We start from the raw sequence: 14568 nt of genomic DNA, 5'->3' as shown, positions 1-14568 counted from the left end.
TGAAAATCTCAATGAATTAAATCTCTATTTAAAATCTTCAAAAAGATAAAATGGAGAACATACACACAATTCTAATCTTTAATAGTGAGCCAAAGTTTTTTTTGTTAAATGTTTCACCATTTGAAGCAGTTCTAATTAATTGTCTTCATTTTATCATCAAAATCATGTTTAAAGAATGGTTCACCATATATCAAACTGGTAGACATTTCACATCACTATTTGAAATTATGACAATCAACACTTGTTATGGGATGAAATGTGGTAATTTCGTTATGCTTCAAATAACTATTTTTTAAATTTATTCAAGCAACATTAAGTCATTTGAATCTATATTTACTTTTATGCTATTATTCAAAGAACGTTTTGGTCCTAAAAGGAGAAAAAAAGTTGATTGCTTGATATTTGACACAGAACAATTTTTCACATTTGTGTCCCAATTACCTACTGAATGTAGGTACACCATTTTACAGTAAACCGATATTGCGTACTTCAAGAGACCCTTGCCCAAAGCTGGAATCGAGTGTCCTGTGTAATCAATAATGTCAAAAACCAAGACATGGTGACATACATAAAATACTTACATTATAGTATGAGATTATATCCTTAGGGCTCCTCCTGGTTAAAAAAAACACTTATTCAGGTGATTTCATTCTATCCTTAGTGTCGAGAATACGTTGTCTCAATTTTTCACTGTTACAAATTAATGGCCAAATATTTTAGCCGATGACTTTAAACATAAATCAATTTCCACCATCACTTCAACAAATAAAAATCCAGAAGTAATCCCGAAGTTGTCAGCCTCACTCACATATCTACATGCAACTGCTAAAAGAAAACTTCTATTCAATATTCTTCTCCATTCGCAACAATCAAGATTAAGGATCTTATCCCCGGATATCCTGTAGACTTTTTCAAAAACTTTGAATATTCCCAGAAATGGGAAAACCCCGTTCACTCGGTATCACCACCCACACGCGCCACGATTTTCCAGCAGCAAACCGCGCATCCAACAACGAGAAAAACGCCTCGAACACAGCCCGCCACGCGCACCCGATTAAGTCAAAAAGTAAACATACACTAAATTCGTTCGGAAAACATTTTCCGATTTGATCCCCCACGGCAAGGCTTGGCTAGAGCTTATGGTTTGGAAGAGAAAGAGTTTCGCGGGACTCTAAGCCTCTAAGAAGACGATTCATCCATCCGAGATCCATTCATCATAATGTGCCCAAGCTTCGGGTTTCGGACCAAAAAACCGAACCAATACCGGCAAAGAAACGTGCGCACAATTATGTTCGCTCGAAACCCGAACTTCGCTCAAAGAAAAGTTGATTCATTCAAATTGCTGCTGCGCTCGACTCACTTGAATATTTTTTTTCCAAGAGACCTTCCCCCGTGAGGTCCGAAGAAGGCTGCTCGTCATTATTAGTCGATTTAAGTATTGTTGTTCGTTCAGATTCAGATTCAGATCCGTCTCAAAACGGACGTTGATCGACCAAGCGTGGAAGTAAATTTTCTTTCTAGAGCTACCAACCTATAGCTAATATACCTACTCTTATTGCTAATTTTTTTTTTTTTTTGTGGCCCATGTTGTTTGCTGTCTTTCGTTTTAATGACTGAGCGAGTTTTTGAGCATTTGACGGTGGCCAGACTCTCGATATTGATGCCCTGATTGAGGGTGGTTTTGCATCAATCACCGTTGGCTGTTGGCTATTGGTCATTGGACAATTTTCTAGCTGTTTGTGGGAATTAGTTTCTATAACGTATAGAAGTTGATATTACATGCACTGGAAAATAATTTGTCATGAATTTATTTTGTTTATTTAAATACAAGTTTTCCGTCTCACAACACAGCTTGAGGAACATAATTCCTAAAATTCACTTGGTCCATGGCAATGGTTTTCCAATTTCTCGGGCATCCCACATTCGCCAACTTGGTCTAACCACCTCGATCGTTGGGCCTTTGCTCATCTCGTTCCTATCGGATTCTTAGCAACATGCCCAGCGTATCCGTCCAGCCTTCGCCACCTCCTTGATACTGGGTACGCCGTAGAGTCACGCGAGCTCGTGGTTCATCCTTTGCCTCCACACTCCGTTCTCCTGCAAGTCGCTAAAGATGGTTTTCAACACTCGTCGCTGGAATACTCCGAGTGTGCGCAGGTCCTCCTCGAGCAATATCCATGTCTCGTGCCCGTAGAGTTCAACCGTCCTTATGAGCGTTGTGTACAGGTTACACATCGTGCGAGGGCTAAGTCTTCTCGACCGCAGTTGCTCGTGGAGTCCATAGTAGGCACGACTTCTGTTGATCATTCGCCGGCGGATCTCACGGCTGGTGTCATTGTCTGAGGTCAGCGGTGGACCGAGATAGACAAAGTCTTCGACTATCTCCAGCTCGTCGCCGTCGATCGTCACCTTGATATTACTGAACAAGCAGGCTCGATCGGTCTCGGATCCATATGCCAGCATATACTTCGTCTTGGACGTATTAATCATTAACCTGATCCTTCCTGCTTCGCGTTTCAGTTTGCGGTAGATCTTGTCTACCGCCGCAGATGATCTGTCAACTATATCAATGTTGTCGGCAAAGCAGATCAGTTGACTGGATCTGTTGAAAATCGTGCCCCGCATTTCGCCCACTGCCCGTCGAATAACATCTTCTAGCGTCACGTTGAACATCATGCAGAATAGACCGTCGCCTTGTCGAAGCCCCCTGCGCGATTCGAATGAACTCGACAATTCACCCGAAATCCGCACACAGCACTGCGTTCCATCCATCGTCGCCTTGATCAGTTTGGTCAGCTTACCCAAAAAGCCTTTCTCGTCCATGATTTTCCATAGCTCGTTACGGTCGATCGTGTCGCATGCGGCTTTGAAGTCGATGAATAGATGGTGCGTAGGGACTTGGTGTTCACGGCATTTTTGGAGGATTTGCCGTAATGTGAATATCTGGTCCGTCGTTGACCGTCCCTCCACGAAGTCGGTCTGATGACTTCCCACGAATCTGTTTGCTTGTGGCGTTAGGCGGCGAAGTAGGATTCGGGACAACACTTTGTAGGCGGCATTGAGGACAGTGATCGTCCGGTAGTTCTCACAGTCCAATTTGTCGCCCTTCTTATAGATGGGGCATATTACCCCCTCCTTCCAGTCCTCCGGTAGCTGTTTTGTGGCTCAGATACGGACCATCAACCGGTGTAGGCAATCGGTCAACTTGTCCGGGCCCATTTTGATGAGTTCAGCTGCGATGCCATCCTTCCCAGCCGACTTGTTTCTATTCAGCTGGCGAATGGCTTTCTTAACCTCACTCCTATCGATGGAGTGACTCCTCTACGTCGTTGGCTACGCCGACGATGTACCTTCCCCCATTGTCTTGATCCCCTGCAAGTGCACCGTTCAGGTGTTCATCGAAGTGCTGCTTCCACCTTGTTATCACCTCACGATTGTTCGTCAGGATGCCTCCGTCCTTATCCCGGCACATTTCGGCTTGCGGCACGAAGCCTTTGCAGGATGCGTTGAGTTTCTGATAGAATTTTCGTGTTTCTTGGGAACGATGCAGCTGCTCCAGCTCCTAGAGCTCCTCCTCCTCCAAGCGGCGCTTTTTCTCCTGGGAAATTCGGACTCGCTGCCTCTTTTGCTGTCGGTGATTTTCCACATTTTGGCGGATGCCTGTTTGCACTTCTGCCGCTCGCGCGTCCTTTTTTTCGTCCATCACCCTCCTACACTCCTCGTCGAACCAGTCGTTCCGTCGTGTTCGTTCCACATGCACGATGACATTCTCCGCAACGCTGTTGATAGCTGTCTTGATGGTATTTCAACAGTCCTCGAGAGGGGATTCGTCAAGCTCGCCCTCTGCCGGCAGCGCTGCTTCGAGCGATTGCGCATAGTCTGCCGCGACCTCAGGTTGCTTCAGTCGTGCGATATTTAACCGAGACGGGCGTCGGTTTCGTATGTTGTTCACTGCGGAGAGTTTTGGGCACATCTTCAACATCACAAGATAGTGGTCTGACTCGATGTTGGCGCCTCGACTGGATCTCACGTCGATAATGTCCGCGAAGTGTCGGCTGTCTATCATAACGTGGTCGATCTGTGATTGCGTTTGATATGGTGTTTTCCAGGTGTACTTGTGTGGGAGGCGGTGCTGGAAAAAGGTACTACGTATGGTCATTCGTTTGGAGGCGGCGAAATCTATGAGTATTAGGCCATTTTAGTTGGTCAGCTGGTGCGCGATGAACCTACCAATTTTCGGTTCTAGTCAAACCCTTTCACTAGAGGGGTCGCAAGTGAAATCGGAGCTAAACTTATTTCTCGCGGTACTAACTTATTTTATTTTTTATTTACATAGTATTCCGTCTCACGACATAACTTGACGAACATAATTCCTAAAATTCACTCGGTTCATAGCAACCGTTCTCCAATTTCTCGGGCACCCCACGTTCGCCAGATCACGCTCCACTTGGTCTAACCACCTCGCTCGTTGCGCCCCCGCTCGTCTTGTTCCTACCGGATTCGTAGCGAACACCTGTTTTGCAGGACAGTCGTCCGGCATTCTCGCAACATGTCCCGCCCAGCGTATCCGGCCAGCCTTCACCATCTTCTGGATACTGGGTTCGCCGAAGAGGCGCGCGAGCTCGTGGTTCATCCTTCGCCTCCACACTCCGTTCTCCTGTACGCCGCCAAAGATGGTTCTTAACACTCGTCGCTCGAATACTCCGAGTGTACGCAGGTCCTCCTCGAGCAATATCCATGTCTCGTGCCCGTAGAGAACAACCGGTCTAATAAGCGTCATATACAGGTTACACTTCGTGCGAGGGCTAAGTCTTCTCGACCGCAGTTGCTTGTGGAGTCCATAGTAGGCACGACTTCCGCTGATAATTCGCCTCCGGATCTCACGGCTGGTGTCATTGTCTGCGGTCACCAGTGAGCCGAGATAGACAAAGTCTTCGACTATCTCCAGCTCGTCGCCGTCGATCGTGACCTTGTTATTACTGGACAAGCGGGTTCGGTCGGTCTCGGATCCGCAGGCCAGCATGTACTTCGTCTTGGACGTATTAATCATCAACCCAATCCTTCCTGCTTCGCGTTTCAGTTTGCGGTAGATCTCCTCCACCGCCGCAGATGATCTGCCGACTATATCAATGTCATCGGCAAAGCAGATAAGTTGACTGGATCTGTTGAAAATCGTGCCCCGCATTTCGCCCACCGCTCGTCGAATAACACCTTCTAGCGCCACGTTGAACATCATGCAGGATAGACCATCACCTTGTCGAAGCCCCCTGCGCGATTCGAATGAACTCGACAATTCACCCGAAATCCGCACACAGCACTGCGTTCGCGGTACTAACACTAGTAGCTTATCTCAGGTCTAAAGTCTCATGTCTCAGGTCTAATGCTTCATGGCTCTTGACTAATGCCTCAGGTCTCATGTCTTATGTCACAGGTCTCAGGTCTTAGATCTCAGGTCTTAGATCTCAGGTCTCAAGTCTCAGGTCTCATGTCTCAGGTCTCAAGTCTCAGGTCTCATCTCTCAGGTCTCTAGTCTCAAGTCTTAGGTCTCAGGTCTCATGTATCATGTTCTTAGTCTCAGAGCTAAGATTTTTCCAACTTCAAGAGATTCTTAGTGTTTTCCTTTGAAAGGACATAGAATATTTTCTCTCAAAAACCGTGTTAATTTGCGAAATCCGTGTAAAAAACCGTGTAAAAAAAGCCGTGTAAAAAAACCGTGTAAAAAAACCTTGGTGTATTTTTGTAGGAAAATCAAATTTTTCGAGAAGCCTGCCCGTGAAAAGGCTCTTATCTGATTCAAATTGGTTTTCTGTGGTGAAAATAAGAAACCATTACATGACTGAGAAAAGTGTACAAAGATGAAAGAAAGATTTCATGGTAAAGCAAGATTATTTCTTGTTATCAACGATAAATTATTTTTTTAATATTTATTCATTGAATATTATATTAACATGTACCTTCATTTTCTCTATAGACAGATTTTCGATCAGACGATCAGTTTTTAAATTACACGCGTTTGTAAGTGGCCGGATTTTAATGATCATAGCTTTACTGAACCGAACATAGTGAAAATTGATATCTGGGAGTTTTCGAGGCCGGATATGGTTTCGACAATAGTAACAAATTCTTCCGACTTCAGGGTGAGCCCCCTCTCATAAGGACGGTACAAAAATTTTATAAAAGATGGTACAATCCCTACAATTTCTAGGAATTTACTTCAAATTTTCTACAAAACCAAATTTATACATGAGAAGTTGATTTATTGTTTTGGTGGCTAAGTTTTGATATATCTATTCAGTTGATTGACTGTTTTAAACCAAAAGCCTTCTTTTAGCTGAAAACAGGGGAGTCCATGTAAATGGTAACAAAACTCGAACAATTTTCAAGCTATTTTGATCAAATTTGGCTCCCATTTATCCTTTATAGTTATAAGATAGTTTTAAATATTATAAGGGGACTCTAAATGGTTTGCTCAGCTCAAGAACTCATCAAGCACATTTAACAGAATTTTGCATAGAAAGGAATTTAGGCAGGAGAAATGTTTCTATAATGCCTTGAGACCCTTTTTCCTTCCACTGGGGGGATAAATATCGAATTCTGCTACATTTTTTTCAAGCAACTAACCGCCCCTACCCCCTTTCGATTTTACTGACAAACTTGAAGGGGAAAAATGAAGATTTATGTACTTTGTTAAAGACTCGATAAAAAAAATTTAACAGTTAAAAGAGCGAAAAACAAATTGAGGAATATTGGAATTTTTTAACTTGGTTTATTCCAGATTTATTCTAATTTTGGTTACAAAATAACCAGCTTTTCGATTTTTGGTAACATTGATAGCATGAAATTTTGTGGCATACAAGCTTTTATAAAATTTATTCAATTTTTTTTAACGAACTCAAACAGAAGGGGGAGCCTTATTTGACATGGGAGTATTTTTGAGTATTTATTTATTTTTATTTATTTAATGATCCCGCGCCGATCCTCCGGTGCATAGGGCCGTGGTAAAAGACCTCCACTGTTGACGATCCGGAGCCAGCGTCTTCACCTGGTCCCAGTCAAGATTCTCGTCGACAGTTCGGATTTCAGCGGCTAGGCTTCGCCGCCACGAGTTTTTGGGTCTGCCTCTTCTTCGATGACCTTCTGGATTCCAATCTAGCGCCTCTCTGCAAATCTCGTTTTCATCTCTTCGCAGCGTGTGCCCAGCGTGTCCTCCACTTACGTTCCCGAATCTCGATTTCTAGCGCCTTTTGATGACACCGGCGATGTAGTTCCTCATTCGAGATCCAGTTGCCAGGCCACCAAGCGCGGATGATATTCCGCAGGCAGCGGTTTACAAATACTTGCAGTTTTCGCGTCGTCACCGCATATGTGCTCCAAGTTTCGCACCCGTACAGCAATACGGATTTGACGTTCGAGTTGAAGATTCGGATTTTTGTTCGTAGAGAGATCTGGCGTGACCGCCAGATGTTTCGGAGACTCGCAAACGCAAATCGGGCCTTTCTGATCCGGGTTTCGATGTCTTTCCTGGTACCACCATCAGGCGTTATCTGGCTACCAAGATACTGGAAGCACTCCACTTTCTCAACTTGTTGCCCAGCTACCATGGAACTGGAGGGATTACCTGTGTTGATCTCCATTGACTTGGTCTTTCCGACATTGACTTTGAGACCTGCTGCCTTGGAGCTTTCGGTGAGGTCGTCGAGTTTGCTCTGCACATCCGGTTGCGTTTGGGCGAGCAAAACAATATCGTCAGCCAAGTCAAGGTCGTTCAGATGCTCCATCGTTGAAGGATTCCACGGCAATCCTCGGTTCGGTGCACAGTCGATCGATCCAGTCAGAATCTCATCCATTACGATTAGAAAAAGTAGCGGTGATAGAATACATCCTTGTCTCACTCCAGCAGTTACCGGGATTGGTTCGGACAAGACACCGTCGTGCAAGACCTTGCACGAAAATGCCTCATACTGTGCTTCGATGAGATGGACTAGTTTCTCTGGGACCCCTCTTCGTCTAAGAGCAGCCCAGATGTTTTCGTGGTTCAGTCGGTCAAATGCTTTTTCGAAATCAACGAACACCAGCAGAAGAGTCCTGGAATTCGTTGATTTGTTCCAGTATGATTCGTAGCGTTGTGATGTGGTCCACACATGATCGTCGAGATCGGAATCCAGCTTGTTGCCGTCGGAGTGTAGCGTCTATTTTCTCCTGGATCCTGTTCAGAATCACTTTGCAGAGTACTTTGAGGGTTGTACAGATCAACGTTATGCCTCGCCAGTTACCGCACTCTGTCAGGTCTCCTTTCTTCGGGACCTTTACGAGGATACCCTGCATCCAGTCGGCCGGGAATGTTGCAGTATCCCAGATGTCAGCGAAAAGACGGTGCAACATTTGTGCTGATAGGGCAGGGTCGGCTTTCAGCATTTCAGCAGGGATGCAATCGATCCCAGGTGCTTTGTTGGATTTCATGTTTTTGATTGCCGCTTCTATTTCAGCCAGCGAAGGCGCTTCCGAGTTGACGCCATTTATGCGACTTACTGTTGGCGCTTCGAGCTGCGGATTCTGTTGGCCATCGCTATTCGTGACTCGGAAGAGTTGTTCGAAGTGCTCAGTCCATCGTTTGAGCTGATCTGTTCGATCGGTCAATAACTGACCTGCTCGGTCTTTTAGCGGCATTCTTGCATTAGTCCTCGCACCACTGAGGCGGCGAGAAATGTCATAAAGTAATCGGATATCTCCATTGGCGGCGGCTCTTTCTCCCTCTTCGGCTAGGGAGTTTGTCCAGGCTCTCTTGTCTCGTCTACAAGCTCGTTTCACTGCCTTTTCCAGCTCCGCATATCGTAAGCGGGCGGCTGCTTTGGCTGACCCGGTACATGCCTGCTCAATTCCGACTTTCGCCTTTCTCCGATCATCGACCATCCTCTAAGTTTCATCCGACATCCATTCACTCCTTCTTCCACAAACTTTACCGAGAGTACCATGGCTCGTCGTGATAAAGGCATTCTTGATTCCACACCACTGTTCTTCGACTGTTCCGTCTGTCGGCAGCTCCGAGGCTCGGGATTCTAGCTGTTCAACGTATGCCCTTTTCACCTCTGGATTCTCCAACCGGCAGACGTCGTATCGACACCCGACTTTCTCCTCGCGCCGTTGGACACGTGCAACTCTCAGTCGTATCTCGCCAAGGACGAGGTGATGGTCAGATGCAATGTCTGCGCTTCGCTTGCTGCGGACATCAAGAAGGCTCCTTCTCCATTTTCGGCTGATGCAGATGTGGTCAATTTGATTTTCTGTTCGGCCATCTCGGGATACCCAAGTGACCTTATGTGCTGGTCGATGGGGGAAGAGCGATCCACCGATCACCATGTTGTTGTTGCCACAAAAAATTATACAAACAGCTCTCCGTTTTCGCTCATCTGTCCTAGGCCATGGCGCCCCATGATGCGCTAAATGTCCTGATTGTCGGAGCCAATTTTTGCGTTGAAGTCGCCCAAATGGATTTGAATGTCACCCTTCGGAATTCTCTCAACCACGCTGTTCAGTTGGCTGTAAAACTGCTCTTTCTCCTGCAAGTCGGCAACGTCAGTTGGCGCATAACACTGGACCATTGTAAGGTTTCTAACCCGTGTTCTAAATCTGGCTACGATTATTCTTTCGTTTATAGGTTCCCATCTAATGAGGGCCGCGTAGGCCTGCGGGCTTAACAGGAAACCAACTCCTCGTTCCCGAGTAGCATGTTCTCCTCGTATGCCAGAGTAAAGCAGGACTTGCCCGGATTGTGTCTTGTGTTTTCCAGTATTAGGCCAACGGACTTCGCTCAGTCCCAAAATTTCAAGCTTGAGGCGGCTAGCCTCTCTAGCAAGTTGTTCCAGTTTGCCTTGTTGGGCAAGGGTTAAAACATTCCAAGTTCCAATTCGTGTCCGTGTTTTCATGCTAAAAGTCGTCGCCAAAGTTCCAGGTCGGTCATTTCTTTCGGATTCCGTAACAATTTTAAATCGGGAGCAGTAGGTTGTTAGCCTAAAGTCCCTATCCCGCGATGGGGCTGCCATCTTGGACTTAGCTGGCGGGAGCCGCATTTCATAAATTCAGCCGCTTGCTGCAAGACAGACGCTGTTTGAGCCGCCCCTGACCTGGGGAACAGACGCGTGAGGCCATCTTCTCAGTCTGCATGCGACCAAAGCATCCACCGGGGTTGGGTACCCGATCTCCGCTTAGGTTACTCGCACCCCAGCCGGCACCGCGGGGAGGTAGGGATAGGAGTTGTGAATAAGAGGTGATATGACCACTATGGGGTCTCGTGTTGCACATTATCCACCGTTTACCAGCCAATTTTTGAGTATGAGAAATATTTTTTTGAGACCACTCCCTCTTTCTAATGGATAACTTTAAACTCATCATGCAAATTTAACTAAATTTGGCAGTGGATGGTATTTGAAAAGAAAATATTTTTCTACAATCATTTAAGTGAGACAAATTTCTCCTTTCACTGGGGGGAAGAGCTCCTATATTTACAATTGTTGGCATAACTCTAGAATACATTTATCAAATGGAAAAAAATGGAAAGGGACAGTATTTAGATGCAAGAAATGGATCCACTCACGGGGTAGGGAAAAAATTGGGAAGGGAGGATGGTAAATATTTGGTAATTTGGTTCCGCTCACGTTATAGAGAGGGGGAAGGAGGATCCCATTTTTGCAAAACTCTAGAATTTTACAAACAAATGGAACCAAAATTTACGAGGGAGAGTATTAGAGTACGAGAATAGATTCTATTGACATTTGATACCGCTATCTTCTTCCGATGGAGGGATGATATAGGGAGAGGCGAGTTCAGTAAAAAAAATTTTTGCATCACTTGAGAATTTATCGAGCAACTGGAACCAAATTTGACACACAAAAAAATTCCAAGGATATCATTAGTTTTGGAAGGTGTAGCAAAGCACAGTGGGTTAGCTAGTTATTAATAACAGAAAAACTTTGAACCGAGTTGAGATGGCGGCTGGATGAAAATGAAAATGAAAACTCAAACGGATTGTGAGGACAGCATGAAAAGAATAATTTAAAAAAAAATCTTAGAATGATTTGTCAAGAAAATGCGGAGTAAACAATACCGTGGAGGAAGTAAGGAAGACACCTTCGAGTGAATGGAAACTCAAGGAATTGAAAAGAAATTTGAAACAAGGTTTCAAAAATCAATGGATAGAGTTGAGATAACAGCTTGGAATTTCAAGTGGAGTGGATTTAGAGGACAGCTTGAAAACTCATAGGCGAATTGAGAGGGTAGCTTAAGGTAAGGTTGCCAGATTACCCGGTTTTAACCGGGTTTTCCTGGATATTTGATACAAAATTTGGGAACAGTCCGGCCCTGCCCGGTTGCCCGGACTTCATTTCAAAATGCCTGGATTTCGACCGGATTTTTTGCACATTATTTGGCAAATCAAACAAAAAAAATTTTTTTGTTGGAATTTTTTTTATATTTAGCCACTGAAACAAAAATGTTTTAAGTAAATCTTGAAAAATAATCATGAAAGGATGTTTTGAAGCATGAAATATAATTGAAAATCTGTTTATGAATTTTTATGAGAGAAATATTTTTTTATCTAAATTTTTATTGAGTAATGTCTGGGTTTTGACAAAATTTGCCCGGATATTGCCCGGATTGTTGGTCGTCAATTTAGAAATGGATTGCCCGGATTTTGCCAGGTTTTTAAAGAAAATAGCCCGGATTGTCCGGCAACCTTAGCTTCAGGGTATTGATAAAAATATGTAACCAAGGGAAAGTTTCTAGCCAAGATTGTCAAGATTCGTCGCGTAAATGTAAATGTCGAGGAAGTGCTAGTGATTAAGTGTAGAGTGGAGCGGACCTGCCTTTGAACCCGAAAAAGCCTCGAACGCAGCCAATCAACATATGCGCACAACGATATTGGCACACAGCACCAGATGGCAGCACCTGTCACGCATGAGGAGTCAGGGTTGAACACGTCAGCAGATCATGGAGGCTGAGTTGCTGAGGGGAAACCGGAGAAAGGGACAGAGGGGCAAGAAGGGTTAACGGCTGGGTACGGAACGCCATCGACCTTAAACAAAATGGTCATTATTAAGTTGTATCTCTGAGCGCGTACTACGGCAAGCCAAATCGGCCGAGTACGATTCGTTCCGCATTGGAAAATAGTGCCAAACCCGTGAAAGAAGCCCGACGCAAACTACGGACAACTACGGGACAGAGAACAACAAGCTCGTTTGTTTGTGGAAGGGATCTACCAGGACCCCGTAATTTACCCTTGATTTCCGGTATTGGTTCCCGAGGCAGCTCACCTGAACGCCGCGCCCATCCAGAACGTGGACGGCCCGCTGACTCCTGCTTGAGGGCGTCGTGACTTACTACCACGAAGTTATCGACGTGCCGCATACCACCCGTCAGCGCCGTGTGACTCCGCTGTAACTCATCAAGTCCCGGAATTGCGATAGCAGGCCGCGAACTACTCTTGGCTAACCGAACCCACCCTAGCAATTCGGTAGTTTCGCCGCGCAACTAGGAGGTCGTGATATTTCCGGTTCCTAACGAGGAGGAGGTGTACGCGAGAAGATGGGCCCGAGAGCAGACGCGTGAGGTAGGAAAGATTGTGCCATTGTATATTGTATTGCGGATCCGTCGACAAGTGCCTTTTGTACCTTTGAGGAAGGGGAATAAAGTGGGCGAGCAAAGCTCGAAAGTTATTCATTTAGCGTTTCCTTGTAGTTCTTTGAATTCGAAAAGCCGACCCTGAGGCAAGAATTGGGGGAGTCTTAACAGTGCTGGGTAGTGACTCAACCATAGGTTACACTTTGGCGTCCATCTAAAGTAGTTTCGATCTTTAGATGTGCGAGGGAACGCTTGGAACTTCCACTTATTGATTCCGTTGCAGAATTCTCTGGGAAAACGCCCGAGGCAATTCTGAACGGGGTTTAGATTTGTGTTCAAAAAACGCTAACTTAAACTTGTCGACGATTGTGGGAAATAAAAACTGTTCCGTAGTACGTTGTATGCGAACGAACTCGACTGTAAATACATTTATTATTAAATGGTGATAATGTAAACAATCTTTTATGAACTTACAAATAAGTTTCGCCGTTTACCCTAAGCTCTAGCTCTGGCAACCCTAAACCGTCGGATATCACCGGCTATTTGAAGCTAATGGACGAAAATCATATTTATCATCGGGTACAAAACAAGTATTCTTGCGTACTTACGCTTTTTCTTTCCTACCGCTCTAATTGAGCTCAACCCGGTACACCTAACCGGAACAACCGAACGGTCACTCAAACTATCAAAGGAAATACAATATTTTAGTGGCAAATTGCGCAGTAAGGAATTTCTATCACCTAACCTCTTCTGACTCACAAACCCGCGAGCACTCAAATCACGCGCAACTAGCCAAATAGATTTCACCTACTATAACAAAATACATTAAAAGATTATCGGATCAACTAATAATGAATACATACTGTTTTCTCTAAAACTATTCACTAAAAACTAACTAACTGCCAGGTCAGGAAAAAACGTGTCGCAGTTTCGATCAATTTTCTAACAATGACAATTCTTTTTCGGCGCCAACGCGTTGACGTTTGTCCGATCCCGTACCAAGGTTGCCAGTTCTACTAACAACGATCTTACTGTCCAAAGAGGGGTCTTGGTTAGTTCAAGAGGGAAAAGCTCAACCTTCCAACAACGAGATTCATAAAAAAAAACATTATTTCCTAGAATTATAAATTTACAAAAACAAAACCGGAATACGTGTTATGCGAAGCATCGATTTGCGAACAGGAGAAATCAAAACACAGAGAATCATAATAGCTTTATTAAACACTGTGATACTTAAAATTAAGAAATGTGTTTTTAACTGTCCAAATCATTTAGGCTTATTTTCATTAATTGTGGTTTTAAACTGTTTTGTAGTTTTTGTATCATTTAGTGTTAATTAAGCATTGTGATTGTAAAGTTTAAAATAGTAATTTATCTTAGATACCGTTCTCATTTTTCTACAATTTAATCTAAATTAAACTATACTATCCAACTATCTTTTCCATCCACTGAGTGTACAGAGTGTCGTGTTCATTATTATTTAGCATTGCTTCGACCGTACTATAAGTGTTTGTCCGTCGTGCAATATGGAGATGTCGCAGTTAACGATGCAATATTACGGGATGAATGTCTCCCACCTAACGGTTGATGAGTTCGAGTATGAACTACGCATCCGAAACATCTCCGTATCACACCCACGTAAGCAGCAGGAAAGGGCTTTGCGCATGCTTCTGAAAGAGGAAAAAGAAAACAACATTTCTCATCAGTTTTTGGGCAGGTCAATTGAAGAAGAACTCGGCATCTGCGAAGAAAAACTTAAAAGTATCAGGCTCCATCTGGAAGGCAGGAGGTTAAAGAGAGCACCAGATCAAATTTACAAAACCCGTCTGATTCATTTTTTCTTTCGGTTAGAACGGCTTAGAAACAGAGTATCAAACGAAGCAGACCAGAACAACATAGCTGAAGCCGCAGCAGGGATTGTAAAGATGCTTAGTGTTTATTTTTCCTTATCCTCCC

The 14568-nt window shown here is 44.4% G+C and overlaps 1 protein-coding gene and 1 long non-coding RNA gene across 4 annotated transcripts in view; one reads left to right on the top strand and one right to left on the bottom strand.

Annotated features, from left to right (window-relative positions):
• Window positions 1–14568, top strand: part of LOC129757329 (calcium uniporter protein, mitochondrial) — a 480797-nt gene that overhangs the window by 346834 nt on the left and 119395 nt on the right. The window lies entirely within an intron of this gene.
• Window positions 12985–13622, bottom strand: LOC129757330 (uncharacterized). Its single transcript, XR_008739673.1, has 3 exons — window positions 13476–13622; window positions 13358–13422; window positions 12985–13294 (listed from the first exon to the last, which is right to left on the bottom strand). It is a non-coding gene; the product is annotated as an uncharacterized LOC129757330 (long non-coding RNA).

This window comes from Uranotaenia lowii, chromosome 3, assembly GCF_029784155.1.
Source record: "Uranotaenia lowii strain MFRU-FL chromosome 3, ASM2978415v1, whole genome shotgun sequence".
Classification (NCBI taxonomy): domain Eukaryota; kingdom Metazoa; phylum Arthropoda; class Insecta; order Diptera; family Culicidae; genus Uranotaenia; species Uranotaenia lowii.
The sequence above is the reverse complement of the archived record's forward strand: the minus strand, read 5'-3'. Positions and strand labels throughout refer to the sequence as shown.